Below are 12,479 nucleotides of genomic sequence, written 5' to 3' on the forward strand. Positions count from 1 at the left end.
AGTAATTGAAGATAAGTTCATGGGTGCTGGCTGGACACATTTATGGACGAGATAAGGGAGGTGATAAGGCTGGAGTTGAGAGTTGAGTGTGGTTTTCTCCTACCCAAAATATCTATAAAAGATTATCTCATAATATTCTATCCAATAATATCTACAAAAATCAACTTAAGATATTTTTATCTAATAATATCTATAAAAATCAACTCAAAATATTTTTACCCAATAATATTCACGAAAATTACCTCAAGATATTTCTTTTTATCCAATAATATCTACAGTTTTGAACAGACGTTTTGTCCGAAAATATGAAAAAAAGTTATTGCGCCATAAGACTTTAAATAACCCTCCGAGTCTAATGGCACAAATCATAATACATTTTGACACTTCTAACTATATCCAATAATCAAAAATACACTTCTGATACCATAGTAAATAATAACACTAACTATGTAGTTAGACAAAAAACCTATACGATTAATGGATTCGTGAAAACTTATGGGTTTTTTTCACGAGATTCCTAAAGTTAATAGAAATTTCAAAATTAAATTTCTAGCGGACTGTTACACATTGGATCCAAGTGGATCTTTAAAAGAAAGGATGGTATACCAGGGATAGAAGAGACCAGGTACAAGGCTAGACTTGTAGCAAAAGGATTTACACAGAGAGAGGGAATCGACTTTAATGAGATTTTCTCACCTGTGGTGAAACATAGCTCAATCAGGCTACTGCTAGCCTATACAGCTTTTGAAAACTTGCATTTAGAACAATTAGATGTCAAAACAGCTTTTCTACATGGTGAAATAGAAGAAGAACTTTATATGCAACCTCCTGAAGGCTTTACTGATAAAATAAATAATAATCTTGTGTGCTTTCTTAAAAAATCTCTATATGGTCTTAAACAATCTCCTAGACAATGGTATAAGAGGTTTGACACACACATGATTAGTAATAAGTTTAATAGGAGTTGCTATGACAGCTGTGTATATTACAAGGAAGAAAAAGGAATAATGATATATCTTTTACTTTATGTAGATGATATGCTTATAGCTTGTAAAGACCGTGATCTAATTGATGAAGTTAAATGCATGTTGAAATCTGAGTTTGAAATGAAAGAACTGGGCCCTGCTAAGAAAATATTATGAATGGAAATAGTAAGGGACAGAAATGCAAAGGTTTTATATCTGTCCCAGAAAACTTATATTTCTAAAGTCCTAAAGAGATTTGGTATGAACCTTTTGAAATCTGTTAACACACCTTTAGGTGAACATTTCAAACTTTCTGTAGATCAGGCTGCTAAAACAGATTCTGATATTGACTTTATGAAACAAATTCCCTATGCTAGCATGGTGGGGAGCATAATGTATGCAATGGTCTGTTCTAGACCTGATCTAACTTATGCAGTGAGTATAGTTAGTAGGTTTATGGGGAATCCAGGGAAACCCCATTGGCAGGCTATCAAATGGTTACTAAGGTACCTAGTTGGCACTACTAATCTAGGACTGAGTTATGGAAAGGGTGTTGAGAAAGGATGTGAGTTAGTTGGTTATGTAGACTCAGATTTTGCAGGAAATGTAGACACTAGAAAATTCTTAACTGGGTATGTGTTTACTGCTTTTGGAGGGGCTGTTAGTTGGAAGTCACACTTACAATCTGTTGTGGCCTTGTCCACAACAGAGGCTGAGTATATAGCATTGACTGAAGCAATAAAAGAGGCCATTTGGCTAAAGGGCATTGCAAATGAGTTAAGTATTTTTAATGGCAATATTTCTGTGCACTGTGACAATCAAAGTGCACTTCACTTAGCTAAAAACCAAGTTTACCATGAAAGGTCTAAGCATATTGATATAAGGCTTCATTTTGTCTGGGATGTTATAGAGTCTAAGATTGTAGGTGTGGAGAAGGTCTCAACTGAGGATAACCCCTCTGATATGATGACCAAGACACTCCCAAGGTCTAAGTTCAGACACTGTCTGAACTTAATTAATATGGAGTCTGGAGTCAGTCCCCATTAGGGGGATAAGTGCAGGAATGAGCCAATGATGATAATTGATAATTTTGGCAAATAAATCTTTTGCCAAGGTGGAGATTTGTAGTGTTATGGCAATTAATTTTATTTGCTATTGTTATATGTGATCTGACCCCTTTTTTTGTCTTTGTGACATTGACCGTGTTAAATGAGTAGAAGATTCTGGAATGCTGAAGTTAAAAGCCTGAGTTGGTGATCACGTGTTCTGCACGTGACTCGTAAGCAGCATTAAGAGGAGTTAAACTTCAGCCGCAGGATCTGTACACGTGGAGCCATCTGTGCCACCATATATATGTATCGCCGATTGAGTGAGAGCGTCTTCGAGAGAGAGAGCAGTGAGGGAAACTAGGGTTTTCACTGTTGTGAAGGAAATCTGTGTGATTCTTACAGTGAGATGAGAGATTTGTAAATCTTTGAGTGTTTCTGAGGCTTCTCTGTGAAGGACATTGCTTATCAATAAAGATCTGAGGCCATTCCTGCCGTGGACGTAAACCATTAGGGTCGAACCACGTAAATCGATTGTGTTGTTCTTTTCTTGCTTATTTCTTGTTTATTTTTCTGTCATTTCTGTTATTCTTTGATTATTGATCTTGCTACGGTTTAGTTTCTTGTCAATATTGTTCTGTTACAATCTGAAAATATTCTTAATCTATCTGTTATCTGTTAGGTTGAATATTTTGTTAGACTGAATCTGTTAGTAGTCTGAATCTGTATATAACATGATATTGTTGTTAGGTCTAATCTGTATATAACATGATATTGCTGTTAGTTCTAATCTGTTATTAGTGTTGAATCTGTTTGGTTCATGTACGTGAATATATTCTTGTTAAATCTTGCTTAATATCTTTATTTGAACTCTGTTTTTGGAATAGAATAAAGATAATTTCTAACATAAAGACCAGGATTTTTATGGATATTTTCAAATCCAAGAAAAAGGGAAACGGATATTTGCAAATCAGGGTCTGGGCCCCGCACCAGAATACCGTAGATTATACGTACGCTGGGAAAAGTTTGCAAATATTTGAGTTAAACGTGATGATCATACGATGCTTTGCTTATCTTAAAATTAGTTGAAAAAAGAATATAACTATTTATACCTATTTTTCTTGTTCATAAAGAAGCCAGCGTACGTCGTTGTCACTTGTCACGGCAAAGTACTAAAAGACATTTGGAGATGGGGATGGAGAAAGGTAGCGTTTGTGGTTTGATATTATAGTATAGGAAAGATGCGGAAATGTGGCAAATTATTAGCCAGTTGATATAAAAAGAAAGCAGATAAGAATCTCGTTGAAATCTATAGAAAAGTTCTTTTTCTTTGTTTGATAGGTAGGAAAATACTGTTTTGTAGTTCAATCTCCAGCTGCTCCTCTCTTGCACCAATTTCATGTTTACTCATGTCAGCTACTGTTTTACTTCAACAAGTTAAATACCATCATCTTCTGCATTAATTGCTCCCTTCTTGATCCATCTTTCATCTTTGTATTCAACATTGCTGTCAAAGAACTATGTTTACCTTTCTCTGCAAGATACATAAAGGAGCTTGAGCTCCTGCTAATGTTGGAATTGGTCAACATTCTTCTCAATGTTTCTCACAACCTCCATGACCTGTGTGAGTTTACCTAACATCGCGCTTTCTTCTCTCACGAGTTTCACCTCATGATAGCCCCTTAAATTAGCCCTTTTTTGTATGATTCTTGGCTTTTTTGGGGATACTTATCATTCTAATTGTCAGAGTCAAAAAATGCCTCGCATACTTACTGGTTTTTTGAACATTCAATGATCACAATCATATCGGGTAACTCCATTACAACACAACCCAAATATGTACATGCGTTTGTATATGAATGAAAAAAGTATGGAGACAGAGATCAAACTATATTGCAAGGCAATTACCATTGAATCAAGAAACTGAAAATCTGCTTTCATTGGCTAATTATTCTTACATCAACATCCTGATCATATCTTTACCTCTAAACACTTCTGGATTGCTATGTGCCAGAATGTTTATAACAGACAATAGCTTTGACATTACTTCAAAGCAGAAAGGAATTAAGCAGTCCTTTGGCACGGTTTAAATTCAAGCACCGCAACCTGCACCACACCCGGCTGCACAAGCTGTTCTATAGGTATCGTTTTGGGTGGCCGAAGCTTTGTCTTTGGATGCTCCATCTGCACAGGCAAAGATGGTTGCTGTAATAAGAGAAAGCATGGCCAGCAGAACCCAAAAGATCATTGAAACTGCACTGCTTAAGCTTTCATTAATGTTGCTGCTGCCATCCCCTCGCACTGCTTCTTTCAATTCCCTGACCATCTATATATGTTCTAAGAGCTAGCTTTATTGCTCTCTATCTCTCTGTCTCTGTTGAAATGGCTTGCAATTTCTACGGTTCCTTGCAGGAGTTGCAGACTAATATATGGGACAAGGAGGCTTTACTCCGTTGACAAGCGACTATAATTTTATCATATATTTGATATTTCTAGCCAAGCCGTTCACCACGTAGCAGCTGTACTGATCACGTGCCCTGTATTTTCTGTGGATTCGTCGAAATTTCATCGACTCATAACATTGGGAGTTCGGTTTGGATACACGGTATAGATTTGATCTCATCTCTACAAAAGATGACTGTACCATACACGGTACAGATGAGATGCACAGTACAAAAGATTGAGGACGGAATTTTCCATCTCATCTCCATACAGTAGTTTTCTTTATTCAAACGTACTATAATTTATCTTTAAATTTGAACAACATCAACTTAAATAAACGCTAGTGAGCAGTAAAAATTGACAATAAATAATGCGTAAACAGTAATAAAAATTAAAATAGCGAGATCTATATTTTTTTTAAATCTCAAAAATAAAAAATTATCTCTTCTCATTTTAACTAAAATTTTTTTGTACTATTTAAAATATTTTATCTCATCTGAACTGTGTATCCAAATGAGATCTTAAAGTCTAATTTCAATCAAGAAGATCCCAACTTTAAACCCCAACTTAGAAAAAAAGAGACCAACAAAAAGCAAATGAAGTTTATAACATTTGTATTGCTTACTCTATGTAGTTATTTCTCATATGAGAGATCGATATTCATATACGAGAATGCAGTTTGGTGAAGAAGGAAGATGTCCATATCTTTTCCTTTTCAAAGTCAGCTTTGTTGATTAGAAGTGACATTAAAAAAAGGAATGAACCGAATGAGAGAAGATGGGGTCTCTTTGTTTTTTGGAAAGGATCCGGAATCAGTGCAAGTTGAGATGGTTGAAAACTGAAATGCGGCAGCTGATTACCCGGCTCTCGTTTGAGTTCCTTATCCTTATTTGCCTTTTTTTTTTTTTTTTTTTTTTTTTTTTTTTTTTTTTTTTTTTTTTAATTTTCATTTTGTTATTTATGCATATTGGTGTCTGTATCGGCAATGCCTGAATCGAATCGCTTGTCGAAGATCAAAGCCGATCTCAAAGGTCAGTGTCAAAATCCACTAAGAATTGGGCTTGGGCTTAGGTACGAGGTCTTTCATTGCTCGACTAAAAATAAGACCATACAATGATGATTGCTCGTAACAGGAAAAGCAGAGTTAAATGTCCAACGAGACCAACGAGAAAGTGAGACCAACGACAATTTTGTGAAGACTAATAAAATAATTTGTAAATAATAATAAAATAATCTAAATTATAATGATTAAATAAAAAAATTTGAAATTAAAAATATTTATATTTCAATAATATTTAAAAATAAAATTATGAAAAATTTCAAAATGAGATAAAATCGTATAACTTTCCAAAATAAGCTCCAAGACGCTAAGTGACTCTTCTTTGATGGCTTCGGCCACTAGCTGCTAAATCAAAGATCGGGACCTTCGCGCGGGATGGACCATCAGCAGAGAGGAGATGGGGGGGGGGGGGGGGGGGGGGGGGGGGGGGCGCCATGGTGGAAGGGGATTGTTTTGTCTTCTTATAATTTTTCAATTGTTTTGTCTTTTTCAATCTACAATAAGTGGTGGATTGATTGCAGACAAGCATAAACAAGAACTCTCGGATAGGTCAGAAAAAACAGCATGGATTTAGCAGTATCCATTAAGTTTTGCTGAGTAGCATGACAATGAGGACCAACCAATTCATGTCCAGTAGCTTGGTACAAACTTAGAATATTGCATATAAAATGCTAAGTTTACATTCAAATCCCAAGTCTCTTTCAAAATGATATGTCAATTGTCAAGCGATCAAAACATTAAAGAAGCCAAATAATTTATGAACAAGTGGAAGATTAAAGGCAACCCAACAACTGCATTCTTAGAGCACTGGCGTTCACTTTTTTAAAGCTTCAAAGTTACGTTTAGATGTTAAAATGATGTCAGATGATATGTAAATAGTAATGAAAAAATAATAAATAATTTTTAAATAATAGTAAATTATTTATAAATAGTAGTGAATAATAATGAAATAGTTTGTAAAGTAGACTACTTAACTTACTAAACACAGCCGAAGAATCAAACATGTAACCAATATGAACACCAACTAATATTAGCTTGAGATATATAAGTCAGATAATTAAGGACATGTTACGGGTTATATTAGGAGCCGTAAAAAATACTTTAAGTCTGAAAAGCCCTTTACTGATAAAATTAAGTTCTTTGGTTATTATATAGTTATTTGGTTATTATATATTAAAGTATTTTTTAATCTAAAAAAAAGTTAAAAACTAAACTTACTTTTTCTCAAATATATTTTTTCTAATAATGTGAAATGTAGTTCCAATTTTAAAGAAGACTATTAATAGATGAAAATACTCATACAACTTTTATATAACTACATATTTGCCCTTTGATCTTGTAATAGACATGGGACTATCTCAAATAACCTTTTATGTCATTTTCTACCTCAAAAATCAATTTTTTTTTTTTTTTGTTTGCCCAAACAAATGTAACATGTTTGAAAGTATTTTTAGATATATATAGTTACCAAAAAATAAATAATTTTTTAATAATAAATCTTATTATTTAAACTCTACAACTAAAAGCACTTAAGCTAAAATTTATTTTACTCACCGCAAACCTAAACATGCACTAAAAGTAGGCTTATAAATTGATACAGTTTTATGTGATTTGTTGAATTCACTTTAAAGTAAAAAGTAATTTATAATATAATATATCACACCAAATTATATCAATTTATGAATTTATTTCATAAAATTATTCGTACTCTCAATTCAATATAGGGTCGATCTAAATTTATTGTAACTAGAATGATGGGAAAGTTGGGGATATTATATATCACACCAAATTATATCAATTATATCAATTTGTGAATTTATTTTATAAAATTATTCGTACTCTCAATTCAATCTAGGGTCGATCTATGATGTCTGTTTACAAGATCTGAACTCAAGAGTGACTCCAGAAATGAATGCCTCTTTGCTACAACAGTTTACCAATGAGGAAATTCGAGTAGCTGTATTCCAAATGGGACCTTCAAAGCTCCAAGTCCAGATAGTTATGGAGCATGTTTTTATCAAGATCATTGGTCAGTGGTTGGCAGTGAGGTTTGTCATGCTATTTTATCCTTTCTAAATTCCAATGCTACTCTTGACTCTATCAATTTCACTTATCTAGTTCTGACTCATAAATCCAATAACCCAAAACATGTTTCTGAATACTGATCCATTAGTCTTTATAATTTTTTTATACAAAATCATTACATAGATGATCACTAACATATTAAAACCCATCTTATCTACTCTTATTTTACAAAATTAGTGTGCTTTTGTGCCTTGTAGACTCATTACAGATAATATTTTGACTGCTTATGAGACTCTTCATACCATTAACACCCAACTCTATGGTAGTAGGGGATATATGGCATTGAAGTTGGATATGAGCAAAGCCTATGATAGGCTGGAATGGGCATTTACAAGGGCTGTGATGATGAAAATGGGGTTAGCAGCACAATAGGTTAGGTTGATTATGAACTGTATACCTACCAGTTCCTTTTTTGTTATAGTTAATGGATCTCCTCAACAAATGTTTAGACCACAAAGAGGTTTGAGGCAAGGCTGCCCTTTGTCACCATATCTCTTTATTATTTGTGCTGAAGTATTAACTTCTCAATTAATTGCAGCAGAACAAAGGAAAATCCTGACTGGGGTACCAATTGCTAGGGGAAGATTCACAATGAACCATCTTTTTTCTGCTGATGATAGTCTTCTTTTTTGTAAAGCAAACATGCTGGAATGAGCTACTTTGAATTAGATCCTTGGCACTTATGAAGCTGCTTCTGGATAGCAACTTAACAGAGACAAGACATCTTTGTTTTTTAGTTGAAATACAAGATTAGCATCTAAGAAGTATCTTTTGGAAGTGGTAGATCTACAAGTTTCATCTAATCTGGATAAATACCTAGGCCTTCCATCACTTATTGGGAAGCCTAGAGTATATGCTTTTAGAGGGATCAAGGACAAAGTGAGTAAAAGGATTGGCAATTGGGTGAATAAATTCCTCTCTGAAGGTGGGAAAGAGATTCTTATCAAAGCTATTTTACGAGCAATGCCAACATATAGTATGAGTGTCTTTATGTTGGCCAAAATCCCTTTGTAAGCAACTCCAATCCCTTCTTGCTAAATTTTGGTGGCGACATCAAGATAATCAATCTAGAATACATTGGAGGAACTGGGAGTCTATGAGTGTCAGTAAAAAGAATGGAGGACTAGGTTTTCATGATTTACACAGTTTTAATCTTGCTCTTCTGGCCAAGCAAGCATGGAGATTCATTATGAATTCTGATTCCTTATCCAGCAAAATATTTAAAGCCAAGTATTTCCCACACCAGTCTTTGTTTTAGGCTGAATTAGGCCACATACCTTCCTATATATGAAGAAGTATCTTCCAATTTATTCCTTTGTTGAATGAAGGCTTAATGTGGAAAGTGGGGGATGGCTCACAGATTCGAATCTAGAAGGACAAATGGATTAACAGGGATTTTTCTTGCAAAGTTTAGTCTCCTATTTCTATACTCAATGAGGATGCTATGGTTGTTGAATTAATAAATTCTAACACAGGGTGGTGGAACTTGGACTTGGTTCATATTGTTTTTAATGAGAGTGATATCAAGGAAATTATGAAGATTCCTATTGGCATCATGCCTGTTGCTGATAGACTGATCTGGAGGGGTACCACAACTGGATTTTTTTCTATTAAGAGTGCTTACCATTTGCGTAGGCAACTCTTAACATTGTCTATTGGTGCATCTTCTACTCAAGGGGAACATGAGAAGCTATGGAAAAGGCTATGGTCTCTACAAATATCAAATGGTGTGAAGATGTTCATATGGCATGCATGTACTAATGCTTTGCCTATTAGAGTGAACTTACAGAAGAGATTAGTGACTATTGAATCTGTGTGCCCAGTTTGTTTACTTGAGAATGAGACACTAAGCCACATCTTATAGACATGCCCTTCCGCAGGATGTTTGGTCGTTAGGTTCCAGAGTACTCCAAAAGGTCTCAATTACAACAACTGATTTCTTCAGTATTTTTAAGCACATGTCTGCTCAACTGTTAAGACATGATTTGGTGTTTTTTGCTATCTTCGCTAGGTTTATTTGGTTCAGAAGAAACACTCTCATACCCTCATCCTTGCAAGCACCAGCTATGGTTTACAGGCAAGCTGTCATAACCTTTGAGAATTTCCAAACTACAATGCAACGGCAATCAATGAACAGCTTGCCTCCTGTACAGATTGCATGTCATCAGGAAACACCTCCACCACATTGGATTAAAATTAATTGGGATGTAGCAATTCGAAGTGAATCCCAAAAGATTGGTATTGGTGTCATTATTAGAGATGATATGGGCTTTGTTCTTGCTAGTTTAATGCAACCTAAGTTCTTTTGTATTGAACCAGCTCTTGCAGAGGCTAAGGGATTACTCATTGCTGCTACTTTTTATAAAGAACTGGGTTTGAATTTTGTGCTTTTTGAAGGGGACTCTAGTCAAGTAGTACAGGCAATGACTGACTCAAGGTCACACTGCAGGGAAGTGGCAATGTTTTATTTTTGATATGCAGCAACTGATGGCTACCATTGCCTGGCAAATTCTACATGTCAAGAAGGACTGTAATGGTGTTGCTCACCAATTAGCACAATAGGTTGTGACTATGGATCTTGCACTAATCGATGTTGACTGTATAGCTTAATGTATTAAGACAATTTTAATGGCCGGAGGGCATGTTTTCTGATTAATGAAAATTATGGTTTGTTGTCAAAAAAATATAGGGTCGATCTAAATTTATTGTAACCAGAACGATGGGAAAGTTTTGTTGGGGGGCAAGGTGCTGAGAATCCCTTAGCTTCTTCTATACCAACTTGTAGTGGCCAAAGGTCGAAAAGGACTCAATTGAGACCACTTAAGCAAGTTAATGCATCGCCATAACTCCATCATTTCAATTCCACACCCCAATTTTCCACCTCAACACTCTCCTCTCTTTCTCACCAGATTAATTATGATGATCATCCATTTCTGTAGATCTCTAGTTACCACAAACGACTACTTTCAGATCCCTAAATGAAACGAACAAACCTCCTACCCACCTTGCGATCACCCATTTCTCTACTAATAAACCTGTGCATCCTCTTCTTTTCTCTCCTACCAAGAAAATCCTTTGGCATGGACAACCCATACTTTCACTCATGTGGTGTGCAGAGAACCTGTGGTGACAGGCAAAACATTAGTTTTACATTCTACATCCGAGACAACACAAAATTCTTATGCGGCTACCCTGGATTCCAGCTCTCTTGCAACAACAATGGCCAACCCACCATCAACATATCTAACAACAACTATATCATCCACAATATTTCCTATGAAAGTCATATCCTTCGCGTCTCAAATGCCATATTTTTCAATTCCACCAACGAGTGTATTCCTTTAGCAGAAAATATATCCCTTCATGGTATCCGTTTCGAGCTAGCTCTAAATCAATCTCATGTACATCTACTTTATGCTTGCAACTCTCCGTTGCAGCTTGGGAGGAGTGCTTTAGATTTTTATCTTGGTTGTGATGGCGGAAACAAAAATGTTTCAGTTCTGGCTCTGCATGAACGGAACCCTAAGCTGAGTTACGTATCAGAGGGATGCATGACTAGGGTGGTAGCACCCGTTGAAGCTCATGGGGGTGACATTAGAGAGTCACTCAGAAGTGGGTTCTTGGTGAAATGAAAGGCGAGCGAATGCAACATTTGCAAGGAAAGTGGAGGATGGTGTGGATTTGATAGAACGATGTACCTTTTCAAGTGCTTCTGCCCGGATAGGCCTTATGCCTCACACTGTTGTCCAACAAGTCACACACTCTCTCTCTCTCTCTCTCTCTCTCTCTCTCTCTCTCTCCCCCCCCCCCCCCCCCCCAAAGAATTCTTCTTTTCTCTTCTCTTCCACATATTTAGAAAAGTATAATGAAGCTTGATAATGCATTGGATGCATGCTAGGATAAGCATTTTCCACTTGTCTGCGAAGTAGTATGAGGATACTCTAGCGCCCATAGTAGATGCTTTCTCTGCGTTTCATTATTAACCTTGCATTAATTTAGGTAGATCCCAGTATCCGACTCAAAGTTAATTCACAGTAGATGATGACTTGAATGAACAAAATATCCTCCTTATCTAATGTTTCATTACCACAGTACTACAGTGGATATATAATGAAGGAGCACAAGCACTTGGGCTAATATTAATTAACACTGACTCAATTTTGTAACAAGCGAGGAAATTATTATAATATAGAGTGATAAAAAGAGGCATAAACTTGAGGCGTGCTTAAGAGATATATACAGAAATTATGCAGTTAACATTATCTTAAGATTTGAAACCTAAGAAAAACTTATACCACTTCATGATCATCCCTTTTTTTGCTTGTATATACATATTTTCTCACCGTATGAAGTGGAGAGCATATTGAAAGGCTTAATTCTAAGTATATTGATGCGTGGAGAGTAGGCTTTCAAAGTCAATAACCGGATACCAGTTTTCATTTCTATTTACAAATTGGTAAAGAACAGAGAAAGTCAGACTAGGGGCTTATAATTTTAATGTGATAACTTTACGTGTATATACTAGGAGTGACATTAGATTCAGACTTGTAATACAATTTTATTAACTGATATATCACATATAAGAAGTTAAAGTCAAAAGGTAAATCATAGCTATATTTATGGATGCATGGGGTGACCACACAACAACAGTCACCCCGTTCCATTTGCAACTCTCCCATGGTGATGGTTTCCCTTAGGGGTGCTGTTTTGACAGGAACAAAGTGACACCTCCTAGGCTCCTCCGTTCGGGTGAAAGCCTAAAAACATTTCTAGTATAAACTGGTGAGTTTGCCTCTATAAATAGGACCATTGTGCACTTGCTTCAAACCCTCTTTATCCCTCCGTTTTGCACCAAACCATGAGTCCAAATTCCCTCGCAAG

The sequence above is a fragment of the Carya illinoinensis genome, chromosome 6 (assembly GCF_018687715.1).
Source record: "Carya illinoinensis cultivar Pawnee chromosome 6, C.illinoinensisPawnee_v1, whole genome shotgun sequence".
NCBI classification, from domain to species: Eukaryota; Viridiplantae; Streptophyta; class Magnoliopsida; order Fagales; family Juglandaceae; genus Carya; species Carya illinoinensis.